Source organism: Dama dama, chromosome 18 (assembly GCF_033118175.1).
Source record: "Dama dama isolate Ldn47 chromosome 18, ASM3311817v1, whole genome shotgun sequence".
NCBI classification, from domain to species: Eukaryota; Metazoa; Chordata; class Mammalia; order Artiodactyla; family Cervidae; genus Dama; species Dama dama.
Genome location: NC_083698.1, coordinates 104,110,143 through 104,128,397, shown reverse-complemented (window position 1 = coordinate 104,128,397; position 18,255 = coordinate 104,110,143). Strand labels below are relative to the sequence as shown.

General features: G+C 37.7%; 1 protein-coding gene across 1 annotated transcript in view; it reads right to left on the bottom strand.

The window, feature by feature from the left end:
• CNTNAP2 (contactin associated protein 2) overlaps positions 1-18,255 on the bottom strand; it is a 2,213,955-nt gene that overhangs the window by 1,957,255 nt on the left and 238,445 nt on the right. The window lies entirely within an intron of this gene.

Genomic DNA, 18,255 nt, shown 5'->3' with positions numbered 1-18,255 from the left:
ACAGGAATGCCTGGCTTGCTGCAGTCCATGGGGTCACAAAGAGTTGGACACATAAAAAATGAAAATAGACATACATGTAAATCCATGGCTGATTCACGTCAATGTATGACAAAAACCACTACAATATTGTAAAGTAATTAGCCTCCAACTAATAGAAATAAATGAAAATGAAAATAGAAATTCTATTTTTTTAAAAATTCAAATAGTGATTCAAACATTTTAAGAAGAAATATTTTCTAAGATTTTAAATTCATACGAAAGATATTTTCAGCTTCTCTCTGCCCTGGCTGGCTCCAAAGTTTGAAAAGCCAAATAAATGTGTGTTTTTTTGTTTGTTTGTTTGTTGTTTTTTTCCCAAAGTAATCAGGGCTGACTTTTTATAGGGAGTCTCAACTAACTTATTCTCTTGAGGGACTGACTTCAGTGTTCAGAGAATACACATGTTTAGACCCAGCTTCACTCACTCCAGAGATCAGAGAAACTTCTCACTTGTGAACCCTTTATCAAAGTATGTTTAGCTTAGATTTTAGATTCAGAGGAAAATGAAATGTAAAATTCTGACATTTTAAAAAAAGTATGTAAAATTATGAGAGCTAAAATTATTCTTGGCACCTGCTAAATAAAATGTCTAAGTGATTCCAATCTGCCCTCAAATTTTGCTTCCTTTCACCTTTGTGACTTGCTTTTTTGTGACAGTGGATTTTTACCACTCATACACTGGCATGAGAGATATAATGATTTCTTATATCGATATTGAAAGTTAACGAGGCAGGGAAGTATATATCCAGATATTTTGAACTATTAATTTCAAAATTATTCGAGGAATTGGGAACAGGGGGAGTGTGGACACTCAGGACAGCAATCATCTAACTGCACAGTTCAGCCATTAGCAGCATGTTCTTTATACATCTTTCACAGCCATTATCACAAGCTGCATCAGAACCATTCATTTGAGCCTTATTCATACCATGGCCCTGCTGGGTTAAATGACCTTAATGTTTCAGATTCTTATACATTAAACTCACAAATAACCCACTAAAGGACATCTAGGCAGTGGGAAAGACGGGCAGTCAACAGTATCCTCGGGAATGGCTTGTAACTATAGTGCCTGAGACGCCCAAAGATCATTGCTGTCAAGAGTAAGTGTCGTAAATGTGGCCTCTGGGCAATATATATTCATGGAAATTTGCAAAGGAATCTACTGATAAGCAGCAGAAAAGTCAAGGCCTCCTCTATGACATGTGGAAGGGTGTATACCAATCAAGAGAAAACCCAGAATCGATGTAAAATGTTATTAAAGCCATGGGGTCTAAATTTTTCAGAGAGAATGAAGTCACTTTACAATGAACTTCAAATAGTAGTCCATCCACTCATTGTAATAGAAAAGTGAATTAACAGAGGTCAAATAAAGGCTCAAAGGTCAATATTATTTGGAAATCCATTATAAATTGTGAAAAATAACATACCGCATGTTACAAAAGGCTACAATTTCTAAACAGTAAAGTGTTATATGCTTCTTAGATAAGAATTAGAAAATGTATTCCCTTATTTATCAATGCTTTAAATGAATAATGTATAAAGCACTGCTTTCACTCTGAATTGAGAAAATAAATACCTTTATTTCTTGTTAAATACCCATACATTTCAGTTGTCTAAAAACAGATTTTAAAAGCTAAAATATTGTTTTTTTCTAACAGTACTTATCTTAGAGAATAAAAACATGTTTTCAGAATATATTTGACATTCTCTATTTAAAAAAGAAAGGAATTCAATAAATGAAGGAATAATTTCCAAAATTTAAGGTGAAAAACTTTTTGCATAATACTAATGCTTATATTTCTACAGCATTGCTATTACCACATTAGTTCCACAAAACATTTTAACTCACTTCATTATTCACACAAAGAAAAATATTTGTTTTCTTATAATTCCCTAATCAAGTAAACCTTAATTGTACTAGGCTGTGAATACCTTTGATAATGCTTTGAAATGCTAACCTAGAATTAATGATGTGGTAGTACTAATTAAACTTGGAAAGTAAAACTGCATGGTTCATTTAAAAAAACCTTAACAGATGTTTTAAAATAGCATATAATTATATTTCAAATTTGACTTAAATGAAACAGTGGAAAAATTAAGTAATTTAGGAAAAATCACTGAAATGCTACAGCTAAAATTTTAAATAATATGTATATCCTGTATACATATAGTATATATATATATATATATATATGTATATATATATATATATATAATTTATATATCCTGAAAGGAAAAAATATTTCATGAAATATGCTTCTAAAAGTTTTAACAAAATATGGAAACTGACTAGATGAGTGTGATTTTCTCAGAAATCTGAGTAGTAGAAATGTTGTTTAATACATGCTAAAGTATGTTAGAAGCAGTATCAGGTGTGAATCAAGTAGGGAAAGAAGAATGTATATTAATTGAAGATATTAAGCATTTATTCTGCGCTAAAAATATTAAGGAATATTAACTCATCTAAACTTGCAACAATACTGTAAATGAAAATATCCTCCAACTTGCAGACTAACTTGATGTAAAATCTAGGAAGAGTCACTTGACTAAGGCTTTCTAAATTTTCCTTTCTGAGATATTCATATTGCCCTTTGCTTGTAGGTAAAGCCATCTAGGGGCTTCCTGAAAGCTGATGAAGTGGTAAAGAATCTGTCTGCCAAAGCAGGAGACGCGGGTTCAATCTTTGGGTCAGGAAGATCCCCTGGAGCAGGAAATTGCAACACACTCTAATAGTCTTGCCTGGAAAATTCCATGGACATTGAAGCCTGGCAGGCTACAGTCTATGGCGTCATAAAGAGTTGGACACGACTTAGTGACTAAACAACAATAACAATAATCCCTTCAGTCATAATTCACATAAATGAAAGGGAAGTTGCTCAGTCGTGCCTGACTCTTTACAACCCCATGGACAGTAGCCTGCACCAAGTTCCTCCGCCCATGGGATTTTCTAGGCAAGAATATTGGAGTGGGTTGCCATTTCCTTGTATAACATTAAAAATTTGTTGTGAATGGCATGCCTTACTCTTAATAGTGAGCAATCAAAACCAAACTAAACTAAAAGTCAATAGGTAAATGTAAGTAGGCAAGTGCATGATATAAAAAGCACTGACCAAGACAAAAAGAAAAAATATCACAGAAAAGTAAAGTATTCAAGGAGTATAAAATATTAAAGCTTTCAATAATGTGAAAGACTTAAAAAAACATTACTTTGGTAAAAGTAGAACAGATGTTACGAAAAGGAGAGAAAGAGAAAAAATGAGAAAATGTTCTTATATCAATAGTAAAAAGAACTTTTAATATGTAAAATTAGAAATAAAAAGTTAAGATGAACTGGACAAACACTTGAGAATTATTTTCAGAAAGGAGAGCAAAAAGACAAAGATAGAGCATAGGACAGAAAAGGTAACAGTAGAAGATTGGTTCAGAAAGAGAAAATGACAAAGATGATGAGAATGATACTGGGAAGAAAAAAATAACTGCAGATTTACTAGAACTAAAGAACATCCATTTCTAGTAATAGCCAAGAAAATGAAAGCTATACAGCAATATGGATGACCTACAGATCATCATAATAAGTGAAGTAAGTTAAAAACAGAAAGATAAACACACCACAGGATATCACTTACATGAGGAATCTTAAAAAAAAAAAAGATACAAATGAACTTATTTACAAAACAGAAACACAGTGATAGACCTAGAAAACAAACTTGAGATTACCAAAGAGGAAAGGTGGGTAGATCGCGATAAATTGGGAATTTTGCATTGACGTGCACACACTACTATATTTAAAATAGATAATCAACTGGATCTATTGTGCAGTACAGGGAACTCTGCTCAGTATTCTGTAATAACCCAAATGTAAAAACTTACTTAAATTATACACAGAGTCAGTCAGTCAGTTTAGTGGCTCGGTCATGTCTGACTCTTTGTGAACCCACAGACTGCAGCATGCCAGGGCTGCATGATATGCAGAGTACATCATGCAAAATGCTGCCTGGATGAATCACAAGCTGGAATCAAGATCGCTGGGAGAAATATCAACAACCTCAGATATGCAGATGAAACCACTCTAATGGCAGAAAGCAAAGAGGAACTAAAGAAAGCTACTCAATGAGGACGAAAGTAGAGAATGAAAAAGCTGGTATGAAACTCAACATACAAAAAACTAAGATTATGGCATCCAGTTCCATCACTTCATGACAAACAGAAAGGGAAAAATTGGAAACAGTGACGGATTTTATTTTCTTGGGCTCCAAAATCACTGTGGATGGTGACTGCACTCATGAAACTAAAAGAAGCTTGTCCCTTAGAAGGAAAGCTATGACAAACCTAGACAACGGATAAAAAAGCAGAAACACCACTTTGCCGACAAAGGTCCATATAATCAAAGCTATGATTTTTTCAGTAGTCATATACAGATGTGAGAGCTGGACCGTAAAGAAGGCTGAGCATCCAAAAACTGATGCTTTCGAACTGCAGTGTTGGAGAAGACTCTTGAGAGTCCCTTGGACTGCAAGGAGATCAAATCAGTCACTCTTAAAGGAAATCAGTCCTGAATATTCACTGGAAGGACTAACGCTGAAGCTGAAACTCCAATACTTTGGCCACCTGATGCGAAGAGCTGACTTGTTGGAAAAGATCCTGATGCTGAGAAAGATTGAGGGCAGGAGGAGAAGGGGGCGGTAGAAGATGAGATGGTTGGATGGCATCACTGACTCAATGGACATGAGTTTAAGCAAACTCCGGGTGATAGTGAAGGACAGGGAAGGCTGGTGTGCTGCAGTCCATGGGGTTGCAAAGAGTCAGACACATCTTAGCAACTAAACAACAACAAATAGGAAAGGAATCTGAAAAAGAATAGACATATGTATAACTGACTCACTTTCTGTACATCTGAAACTAACACGACATTGCTAATCAACTATACTCCAGTATAAAATTAAAAATTAAAAGAAAAAAGAAAACTACGGTTCTGGGATCAGGACACAGGTTGTGGGGAAGAATGAGGCTGAAATCTTGTATTTCCACTGTTAGCCTGAAATTGAATTTGTTTTCTGATCAATCATGCCCGACTCTTTGGAAACCTATGAGCTGTGGCCTGCCTAGCTCCTCTGGCCATGAGATTTCCAATGAGAATGCTGGAGTGGGTTGCTGTTTCCTTCTCCAGGACATCTTCCCGATGCAGGGATTGAACCCGGACCTCCTGCATTGCAGGCAGATTCTTTACCGTCTGAGCCACCAGGGAAGCCTCTGTAGGCCTGCTCAGTGGCATCACATCACTTCCTGCCAATGCAGAAGCTGCAGGAAATGTAGATTTGATCCCTGGGTCCGAAGATCCCCTGGAAGAGGAAATGGCAACCCTCTCCAGTATTCTTGCCTGAAAAGTCCCATAGAAAGGGGAGCCTGGCAGGCTACAGTGCATGCAGCTGCAAAAAGCTGGACACGGCTGAGCAACTATGCTTACCACCCAAGCCTGGTCATAGTACTATTTGATTTTTAAACTACTTATATGTGATGTGCTGATAAAAATAAAAATTCAATAAAGCTCTATTATTAGTTCACGAATTACCTGCAAAGTCTTTTGATTTTTTACTGTCTTTTTAAAGTAGCTAAAATACAGTAACAGCTCACTAGAGAAACCTCTTCTACAGGAATGTAGAGTGAAGCCCACTGTTGCAATTATTTTAGAAAATACAGTTTTACAACAGAAAGAAAACTATTTTAAGTCTTGGCGGTGGTGGTTTAGTCGCAAAGTCGTGTCCATGGGTTTCTCCAGGCAGGAATATTTGAGTGGGTTGCCATTTCCTCCTCCAGGGGATCTTTCTGACACAGGGATAGAACCCAACTCTCCTGCCTAGAAGGCAGATTCTTTACCACTAAGGCTTATATGACAAGAAAACAGCCTGCTCTGAAACCCCAAGGAATCAGTAACTAGTGATATTCCTACTCTCAGTCTACAAGAAAGCAGGAAAGTGAGAGCACTCTCAACTTTGAATGGAGTGTAGAAAAGGAGCCCATCCAATTTAAGCTAGAAAAGAGATCAGTAGGCTTAAGTTTAAATTTTCTTTTTTGTTTGTTGCATATTTTGAAACAATTGTACTTATTCAGAAAATAAAATGTGAATGAATTGTTCTTGGGTGACTTTTACACAAACATTCATACATATATTGCTAGCGATGTATTTTTTTCCTGAATTTTTTTAGTTATTTGTTTCAAAACCAAAGATAAGACCAAGATCACATCCTGGGAGCATCACAGTCCAAACTCATACAGGTAGCAATATGGTAGGGAAAGAAATCTGATCCCTAGGAAAGGCCTTTAGGACTTTTTCTAGCTCTGAAAAAACATCAAGATTACAAGAAATCAGAAATTATAAACCATTGAAATTGGCAGCATTAAGGCATTCAGAGCCAGAAAGAAACTTAGAGACGGCAAAATAAATCAAAATGAGAAACTACCCTTACATTTGGTGCAATTTAGAGGTAGAACATTAACAGTCTCAAGGCAGAGTCACTTTAACAAGTAAGCAACTTCCATTTACAGGCTCTAGTCTATGCAGACATAAATTCTTACTCACTCACGAAATGTAATGAAGGCCAACTATACTCCTGGCTTACTCCAAATGGTTATAATAAAACAATGAACCAAATAAGCACATTTTCTGCTTCCAGTGATTATTATGACCAATCAGGCAAGTAAACAAAGTATTAAAGTAGGAAGGGATTATGGTAGAGGAAGAAGAATGCTCAGGAAACTTGCAGAGGCAGCAACCCAGAGGTGGGAAGGCAGAATTTCCTGCTTTTTAAGCACTTCCTGGGCTAACCAAAACACCTCAGCCCAATTATGTTGCTTGACTAAGGAATTAAGGTATGTGTGAAGCTTTACCATTCAGATTGACTATCTGTTGCCACAGCATGTTGCTTAATGGTAAACAAACTGAAAGGAACCAACTTGATCTAGAAAAGATTATACAATGATGGTTAATTCAAAAGGACATACCAATTCAAGACCTCTTGGTTGATGCGCAAATTTTCAACTGCTGAGTACTTTTAACAACTACAGGGGGAAAAGCAGCTCAAAATGACATTAGAAGATAACATATAAGAAAGTATTATTTGCTCAGTTGTGTCTGACTCTTTGTGACCCCATAGTCTGTAGCCCACCAGGCTCCTCTGTCCATGGGATTCTCCAAGCAAGAATACTAGAGTGGGTTGCCATTTCCTTCTCTAGGGAGATCTTCCTGAACCCAGGGATCAAACCCGGTTTGCCTGTACTGCAGGTAGTTTCTTTACCCTCTGAGCCCCAGGGAAGCCCAATATATAAGAAACCACTATTTATAACTCCATTGATAAGTATTCATTGTCTGTTGGTGCTCAGCGGCTCACTGTGTCTGACTCTGGCCCCACAGACTATAGCCTGCCAGGCTCCTCTGCCTGCGGGATTTTCCAGGCAGGAATACCACTGGAGTGGGGTGCCATTTCTTATTCCAGGGAGTCGTCATGACCCAGGGATTGAACCCACATCTCTTGCATCTCCTGCCTTAGCAGGCAGATTCTTTACCACTAGCGCCACCTAGAAAGCCTGCTTATTGTCTTTGATGACTTAGAAAAGGGTAAAAACGCCAAACCCCTTCAGCTTGGTTTATGCTTCTCATTTCCTGACACCCTGGATGCCTTCACTGCTTGAATAAATGTTTCAAGCTAGGAGTCATGTGCTCCACTGAGTTTATATTTCAATAAACAGAAATAATTTCTGTTCGGTGATAGTTCTAACAATGAGAGTTGGATATAGAATACATTAACTTGGCTAATTACTCTGAGAAGAGCAGACAATTAATTTTACATATCGTATTGCACTGTTTCCTTTTACTGTTTTATTTTGGCAGATGTATTTCTTTGGATATTTTTGTTAGAGAAGTTCAATTTTGTTAGAGAAGCTGAATTTCAGAGTTTTCCATGTGTTCCTTTTTCAGCAGAAGACTTTGGATGTTCAGAACTTCACTTTGCCCCATCTGTGAAAGCCACCTGAAAGTGAAACTCCTGTCCACGACAACTAACCAACAGGCAGAAGATGGGGTTTTCCATAAAGAAAGAAATAACCTAATTCATTTTTGTATTTTATGCTGCCAAAAAACTTGCTGAGACTATAGATAACAAAGGCCACGGATAATGACTCTAGATGCATTCATTCTTTCTTCCCAGAAAGACATCTCCAGCCTCATAAAATATGGCATTTAACATACAAAAATATCTATTTCCCAAATGATACTGTGGTTTAATCCAGATTATCTAGAGTCAGAATTTACTGAACACAACTACATGTTTTAAAAGGAGTCATAAGAAGCATGCCAATTTAATTTCTTACCACTAAACAATGGGATATCTACAATAAGTGCAAACTTTCAAACTTAGAATTTGATAGATCATATTCAATCATGTCATGCTCAAAAATGAATCTGTATCAAGAGTGTTCTACAATTTAGAAACTATGGGGTTACTCAGAGATCATGTAACTCAGATTTTTTGAACAGTTTTATTAAGGTATAATCGACATAAAACAACTGTACCTTTTAAATAAATAAGTAATACCCCAGAAATATTGCGGGTTCAGTTCCAGACTGCAATAAAGCAAATATCACAATAAAGCAAGCCACAATTTTTTTTTAAATTTTTTTGGTTTCCCAGTGCAAATAAAAGTTATGTTTATACTACAATGTAGACTATTAGCTTCCCTGGTGGCTCAGAGGTAAAGAATCAGCCATCAATGCAGGAGACTCAGTTCAATCCTGGGGTCAGGAAGATCCCCTAGAGGAGGAAACGGCAGTCCATTCCAGAGGAGACTGGCAGGCTACGTCTATGAGGTCACAAGAGTTGGACACAACTTAGGGACTCAGCGATTACATAGGCTATCAAGTATATAATATCATTATGTCTAAAAATACATTGAACATACCTTAACTAAAAATATTTTATTGCTAAAAACATGCTAACCATCATCTGAAACCTTCAATGAGTGGTGGTAGCAATATCAAAGATGACTGATTACAGATTACCATGACAATGTAACAATAATGAAAAAGTTTTAAATATTGCAAGCACTACCAAAATGTGACACAAGAGACATAAAGTGGGTAAATGCTGTTGGAAAAATGGTACCTAAAGACTTGCTCAATGCAGAGTTTTCAGAAATCTTCAATTTGTAAACAAGCAAAACCATTTTCACAATAAAGCACAGCTCAATAAAGTGAGGTATGCTGATATATAATCTGATGATTTTGCCATATGCATACACTCATGATATCATCGGGCTTCCCTGGTGGCTTAGAGGGTAAAGCATCTGTCTGCCTGTTATGCAGGAGACCTGGGTTCGATCTCTGGGTTGGGAAGATCATCTGGAGAAGGAAATGGCAACCCACTCCAAGTACTCTCTTGCCTGGAAAATGCTACAGATGAGGGAGCCTGCTACGCTACAGTCCATGATATCGCAGAGTCACGCACAACTGAGCAACTTCACTTCTTATTATATCATCATCACAACCAAGGTAATAAACATATCCATCACCTCCAAAAGTTCTCTTGTGTCTCTCTATGTTCCCTCGTGAAAGTGTGTATCAAGAATCCTCCCAATAAAAAAGCCAGATGCATGATTTCTACTTTAGTGATCTTTTCATTACGCCACAGTGCTTGTTATATTATTTTTGTGAAACTATACTGAAGGGCTTGGAGAAGAAAATGGCACCCCACTCCAATGTTCTTTCCTGGGGAATCCCATGGACAGAGAAGCCTGAGAGGCTACACTCTATGGGGTCACAGGAGCTGGACACGACTTAGCGACCAAACCACCACCACCACCACCACACTGAAGGGCTAACTTTAAGTAGCTTTATCAATCCAGTTTATAATTGTTTATTGCTGCTGCTGCTGCTAAGTCATTTTAGTCGTGTCCGACTTTGTGTGACCCCATAGATGGCAGCCCACCAGCTTCTTTGTCCCTGGGATTCTCCAGGCAAGAATACAGGAGTGGGTTGCCATTTCCTCCTCCAATTAATGGGATTAAAATTGATTGGATGAACACAATTTCAGTCAAAGTTACATAAAACTCGTCCATCTGTGTTGGCTACTGATGTCTTCTTTAAAACTGGCACTCTTGGGTGCGATTCCTAAATTCCAGGATAAAGTGCATCGATGTCTGCTATACAATATGAACATTTTCACAACCATCCTCACTGACTCCATGACACAGAATAAATCAATGAGTTCAGTAAACTCCTTAGCTAGAACAGATGACCTTTTAGCGACAGCAGAATTTCAAAAGGATAAAAGAGATTTGGGGGCAAAATTATCAATGAAGGGGGGAAGTCATATTTTTAAAGCAGAAATAAAATATTCTTTAATTTTTGGAGTGAAATTCCAAAGATTCTACAGAGTTGCTTCAAATTCTTTATCCACGCCTTGCTGCATATGCTTTAAAAGTCTTTTTTCTCTAACTTTTGACTATAGAATACATATTTTCAGTTTCACCCAAACTCAAAGCAGGGCAATTCTGAAAGCATCTAAGTGTAGTTCACTACACTCATGGGAAGAGTTAACTTGATTTATTTAAGCAGAGCTTTTAATATGAAGAGGCTTCCCTGGTGGCTTAGATGGTAAAGAGTCCGCCTGCGATGCAGGATACCCGGCTTTGATCCCTGGGTCGGGAAGATCCCATGGAGAAGGGAACGGCTATCCACTCCTGGAGAATTCCACAGACAGAGGAGCCTGGAAGGCTACAGTCCATGGGGTCACAAAGAGTCAGACATGACTGAGGAACTAACACTTTTATCTGAAGACTGGATTGCTACCTTGAGTTTATTAAGTGAATCATTCTGTTTACAGAGCACTACAAATTTCCATAGCCAAGTTGTTTTCAAAATTTTTAAATGTTATTTATCTTTTATATTTGTCAAGTTACTAGAGGGACCTACCTGGAAAGTAATTATATATATCCTGAAGAGTAATTATGCAATTCTATTGCTATTAGGATTGGTGTAGTGTAATGAACACTGACATAATTTTCAGAAAACATCAGAATTCCCTGTCAAAAGACAGGCACAAATGAAATGGCATAGGGAAACATTCAGAAAGGAGGTAATTTCCCCACTGAACTATTCAACACATTGTCCTTTTCCTGCCATATCTCTGCAAATTAGTCCATCCCTTTCATCTCTCCAAGTAAAGTTGCCATCTTCCCTTTCTATTCTTCATTTTTTCTTGTTTTTCTCATTGTTTGCTCCTCACTCTTCAATGCAAAGGCCACAAGCAGTTGGAAGCCTGTGATACTCGCCTGTTCCCGAGAGTGTCTCCCGGCCCCTTCTTCCTATTTTCTCAGTCTACCCTTTAGTCCATGCACAGATTTGTCACAAAACTTCCAACAGGCGTAACCTGGCAACACTTCGCTTCAGCTGTCCAGGGATTCTCTTGGTATTTGCAGTAAGTATTCTACGGTGCCTCTGCAAAGATAACCTGGAGTAGTGTGTTAATCACTCAGCTGTGTCCAATTTTTTGCGAACCCATGGACTGTAGCCCGCCAGGCTCCTCTGTCCATGGCATTCTCCAGGCAAGAATACTGGAGTGGGTAGCCATTCCCTTCTCCAGGAGATATTCCCGACCCAGGGATTGAACCCAGGTTCCCTGTATTTCTGGCAGAGTCTTTCACCCTTTGAGCCACCAGGGAAGCTGCTCAGATACTATTATCATGACAATATAAAAATGAAGAACTGGGCACAGAAAGTTTGACTAACTTTCCAAGATCACAAATCTGGACAGTCAATGAGCTGGAGTTTCAAATCATGCAGTCTTGCTCTAGAATACAAGGTCTACAAATAAGTTGGAATTGTTCTGATTGCTGTTGTAACTTAATCATAGTTATATGTCAACAAGGGCCTTACTCATCTCAGGTATGTGTTTGTTCTCAAATTTGTGAACAAAATCTTATTACAAGTGATATCCCTTGCATGCAAGCTCAGGTTAGTGGTAGAAAGAAGCACATCCCAATACGCAAATGATTAGATATGTTCAGTGATGACAACCCATTGGCCAAAGCACATCACCAGACCAAGTCTGAATCATTGAAAAGGGGATAGATAAGATATGGATGCCACGAAGTAGGAAATGTCATTTTTGCAATGTTTACTTTGAAGCTAGTAATATAAATTCTTTAGTGCAAGTACAATAAAAATGATGTATATGGAGAACAAGGTTGGTACTGTTTACTACCATGACAGACAGAGACAGAACAGGAGAAAATTGCAAAACAACTAACTGAAATATTTTGGTATGTTTAGTGCACCAAGAATTTATTATAATGGCCAAAGAGAAGAGTAATTACCACGATGGTCAGGATTTTTAAAAAGGTCTTTGGAAACTGGGCCAAGAATAATGAAGAGACAAAACGAGAGATGTTTTAATAGTAATTTAGTTCATCTTCCCTCTCCTAGAGAAGACGACATAAATTACTTTCCGCCAAAAAACTACTTCTCCTCGTTCTGAATTTCTCATTTAACAAATCCACATTTACCTCATTTTTTATTTAAGTCCTTCACAGAAATATGAGATATGACACTTTTACTAATACTTTGAAATGCTCAAATAAAAAGCACTACTAAACAGTAATTAAATACACCGCATCATTACCTTTTATAGTACCTATAGGCAATTTGAGAGCATTTTTTTTGCAGTATACAGGGATATGCTCAGTTAAAAAGCAAAATCGTTATAAGACTGATTGGTTTCAACATTTTCTAAGCAGAAATTTAATATTATTTTTTTATTCTCATTCAAGTCAGCCTGCTCAGAAAATGCATAAAGTTCAATATATTCAGCTGTTTTTAAGTTACCTGAAAAGGGGGAAATAATGCACTTTCTTGTTCTAGAATAAAAAAGAATTGCAAAAAAACCTGTACATAACTTAAAAACAGTTTACATTTATAACTTCAGGCTCTCTAAGTGTTGATTATTCAGTAGGAAACAACTGCTTACCTAAATTTGAAAGCTACCAAAAAAATCCTATTATGAAAAGGTTTCCCTCTTACAAGGCTGACTCCTTATATTTTTGAAATGTATGCAAAATCTCAAGGTGTGACCCAAATTTTAGTCCCAAGCACTTACAAAAGGATGCTAAATGTTTCTCAGAAGATCCTCTTGTTAATCTACATGTCAGAGTATACGCCAGAAGAGGAAACCTCTTAGATAAGGATATAATGTTCCGAAAAAGGCCACTTTCAATAGTGGTTTTTCTTCAAATAGATCTGAAGATGGAAGCCCTTTTTTCATCTTCTTGTAGCAACTCAAAATGAACAGCTTTTACTTTTTGTGAGGAAATTCTCTGGTGCGTCTGAGAATAGGAAAGGGAAGAAATTGCCATTAGTCAGATACTCTAAAATCACAATAGTAGTTTGAGGGTCTCGGTTCCTATTCTAGATTAACTCTCTACTTTCTCAAGATTGACCTCTCAACCTTAACTCTAGCATTAGAATCTGACCTCAGGAGCACACTCAGGGCACATTCAGGGCAAGTGTTTGGTACCCAAGGCCCAATTTGGTGCTCCCAACTTGCCTCACGGAGAACCTCCCTCCCACAGGTTCAGCAAAAGCACTCCTATGAGATACACAGTTGATTGGCTCAAGCTACAGGTACACCTCCTCCCACCAAAGATCTGCCTGCCAGCCATCAAAGAGAGAACTTCTCTACGGAAGAGTCGCACAAGTTCTAGAAATTAGAATCGAGTCCATCAGCAGAAAATTCCAAAATTCTGGTACCCACAGCAGCCTTTAAAGAGGGGTATGAGGCACAGTTCCCGAAACAGATCTCCTAGGACCCTTCTGCTCTGTGTCACGTGGGGAACAGGCAGAGGGGAGCCAGAGTCAAGAGCAGGCCCAGCAAGGGCAGGGCTCATGTCAGTGGTTCCTTAGACTGCTCGATCTAAGTAACAGCCACCTTGATCTACGGCAAATTCATTTTCTTCCTCAGAAGTCCTTGTCCATCTCTCTCTGCTTTCTCATTTTCCCTACAAGGGATACTTTTGGAACCTTTGTAAGACACTGGTTTCCTCTGAACAAAGTTAACTCCTTCATGGTCTGTATATGAAACCTACATTCAGATCATTTGGCTGAGCAGTATTTTAAAGATAACATTAAACACAGTTATACATTTACAAAATGGCTTGTAATATGCTTCTTGTCATCATAAGGCAATGGTGAACAGCCAAGAGTCATATGGCCTTGGTTTAAAACACTGAGGATGCTATTAGGTACATTAAGGTTACTGATAATAAGAGCAATATACACATGTCTGTGATTCAATGCCTTCATTTGCAAAATAAAGATAATAGCATCTATTCCACTGGACTCACACAAAGATAAAATAAGTTACACATGTAAAGTACATGAAAAAGTTTCAAGTAAACAGCAGGTACTCGGGAGAGGATGGTTGCTGTTGATAACACCACCATCATCATCATCTAAGGCGGTGATTCTCAGCATTGCCTGCTAATTAGAATTAGCTTGGGAAACTTTTAAAAAGACAGAATCTCAAGCCAATTAAGTCAAAACTTTTGGAGTAAGACCCAAATATCAAGAATGGGTAGTCTCATAACCAAGAGAACTTTTTCCATTTTTTGTCCAGTTTCATGACACTGCCCTATTAATCAGCCCCACATTTATTATGTATCTGTTATGGTTCCCCGGATTGTCCTCCATATTATTTGTTATCAATATTTACTAAGCACTTATTCTCCACACATTGAGCTGGATCTGTGATGTAGGTGTAGGTAACACATATAAAATACAAGCCCTTACCATGGGGAAATAAACAATTTACAGAGATAACAGATAAGCAAATACATATAAACACTGTGAAATTCCCATTAAGGAATAAATGGTGACACAGAGGGTAACTGCAAGCATGTTCGGGGGCAACTTAAGCCCCAATGGTCAAGGAAGGTCTCCATTCGTTTCTCTGCCCTGGAAAGCTTGTTAAAACTGCAGAATCTTGGACATCACCCTGGGCCTATTCAGAATCTGCATTTTATGTTCCTCATAATCCAACTTCAACAATTATAAACGCATGGCCAGGGTTTCTTTTATAGCCCTTGCTCTAATTATTTTGAAGCAAATCATCAACATCTTATAAGCATATCTATAAATATTTTAGTGTGTATCATTAAAGATAAAGCCTCTTCTCCTAGGCTTTTAATTTGAGTAACTGAGTATATGCAGACACTGTTTAACCAGACATAGAAAAGAGAGAGAGAAGTTGACAGGATGTTTGTGGAGACCGTGGTAGGGAAAGAGAGGACGAGAGTTATCCTTTAGACACTTATCAGGCAACTAGTAGAGCTGCAGGAATGCGGGAGGATGTATGATCCAGGAGATCAGAGGAACCCTCAAGGTCAGGGATACACACCCAGGAGTCATCAACATCCAGGTGGTATTTAAACTTGTATGACAGATATGGAGACAGTAAACTGAGAGTAAAGAAGTCTAGTCCCAGGCACTGGGGCATGTAGATGACAGGAGCAGGGCAGAAAAGAACCCTGAGATACCATACCAGTCAGACTAGACGATGGTCTTCCCTGGTGCCAGCTCTTAAGAATCTGCTTTCCAATGCAGGGGACATGGGTTCGATCCTTGGTCAGGGAACTAAGATCTTACCTGCTATGGGGCAACTAAGCCCAACTAGAGAGTTTGGGTGCTGCAATGAAAGATCCCCATGACACAACTAAGTCCTGACAAAGTCAAATAAATGAATACATATTAAAAAGATATATATATATATATATATATTTTTTTTTTTTTTAATCAATCTAGAAGACAAAGGAGTATGGAGCATCTGTAGGGCCTAACACAAGAGAAGGATTCTAAGAAAGACTGCTACATGATATTGAATGATGCAAAACAGGATTCATACATATTACAATCTGTTGGATTTGGCAACTGGAGACACTGATGAAGAGGTTTATACAAGGAAGCCACAAACCAAAATGAAATTGGGGTTAGATGAAGAGGCCAACAGTATTTCCTCAGAGTTTCATTATCCTACAGATGTGTCCAGACCCATCATGTGATATGTGGAAAACACCAAAGTTTTTGAATTCTCTCCTTTTTCACATAAACTGGATGAAAGAATGACAAAAAATGCAGATGAAATGGGAGAACATAAAAATAATCAATATAGACAACTCTCACAAGACATTTTGCCATGGAAGGAGCAAAATAATGAGATATGAGCTGAGAAAGTTTATGGTGTCAAGTAAAGATTTGTGGTCTTAACCGTTCCTTTTTGATTTATTAGCTTTTCTTTACTTTATGGATGAGAGATAATTATAGCATCTCTATCCTGAGGGGAATGATTATGGAGAGAGTTTTGTAATGCAGAAAAAGAACAGGAGCAGCAGAAACATTAAATCTCTAAGAGTGAAAACAGGCAAGGGATCGAGCCCAAGTATGGGACTGGATTAAAAAGGAGAACTGCTTCGTTTTCTTTCCATTCGATCCAGAGGAACAAGGCAAACGTTCTGCATCGGTGCACGGGCAAATTTGAAAATCAGGGTGTGGGAAGGTGAGAGTAGTTGTCTCTGGCAGTTTTGTTTTCACCAAAATGTCAGAAAAGTAGTCAAGTGTAAAAGAGTGGGAATGACATCTTATTAGGAAGAGGTAGCACACTGGCCTGTGACGTGGAGTGTCCATTTGAAACTACCCACTCAAGATTTTAAAGTGAAATCAGTCAAGCAGGTTGTGTGACTTTCTTCAGAAGAAGATATAAGCCGCACTAATGTTGTTCATCAGTTGCTAAGTTGTGTCCAACTCTTTGAGACCCCATGGACTGTAGCCCACCAGGCTCCTCCGCCTGGGGCTAACAACTGGTTACAGTTTGGAAAATAGTAATAGAAACTGTTCTGTCTATCTTCAACCCTTGCTTTTCCTTCCATCTGAGGCTCAATGCAGAATCTGGTTACACTGAGCAAGGCTTACACCACATTCAGCAAAAGACACTAATCCCTTCTCTGACTCCGCTGAGGCTGATGTCCAGTGGGTGGTTTGGCTTGCAAGCAGATTACTGAGATTACTGGGGATTGTGTGGGTGAGACTTCTCTGGTCACTACAGGTCCCACAGAGGTTACAAGGGGTTGATTCCAGTTGGAGTCCACAGGCCCACAACGTGAGTCATGACCATTGCAGAGAAAATGCCAAAAGGGTTCCTTTGAACAGGGGAGTAAAATCAGTGATTGAAATCGTAAGAGATAGTCTGGTAACAGAGAAGCAAGGAACTAATAAAAATATTATTTTTAAAAGAGGGAAACTAGAGAAATGAAATTGCTATAGAAAGTTTTCTGGGTTTTCTTAACATAAGTGTAGTTTAAAAACTCAAAATTTCAGTGCCTTTTTGAAAAGTAATATTAACAAATAGAATGTGTGTCTCTTTTTTGTGATTCTATCAGTAGCTGAAATATATTTTTGATACATTTTCCCTGGAACTATGCACTATTAAGCTAGCATAACAGCATAAATATCTGATAATAAGGCTTTACAAGATTTAAAATAAATTCTGGTGTTGAACATTCACTCTCAATTGTATATTCCATTTACAGCATCATCATACTGTTGAAAAGATTCTTAAAATACACCAGAACCACAAATATTGAAATCTTAGCTACTTTAATATGCATGAATGGTAAGACTCATGAACAGATTTGAAAATATGCCTCTGTTTGATCATTTTTATATGCTTTAGGGAAAACTAATATACATTATTTAATTTCCACATCCCCTCTGACCCTAATTAAGAGCCCAGCAGATATGCTTGTATTGTAAGCATCAATTAAAAAGGTTCAGGTCATATTAGCTATACATTTATTCCACTACATCAAAGGTTTCATACTAAGGACATGCTCTTCCTTTAAATCCTTCCTCACAGTTAAACTGAATTTTTAATGGTAATGTGACTTCTTGTGAATATCTTCCTTGCCATTCCCTTCTCTGAACTATTTCAGTGTATTTTTATATGTGTAAGGGTAATTTGATGTTTTAATAGCAAGAAGATATAGCAGATCGGATGAAGAGAACTTAAATGTATCTAGAGATACTGAGATTGCTTATATTTGTAAATTAAGTTCTGGTAAAATAAAATAAATGCATTTCATAAGTTCAGTTCAGTTCAGTCGCTCAGTCATGTCCCCCTG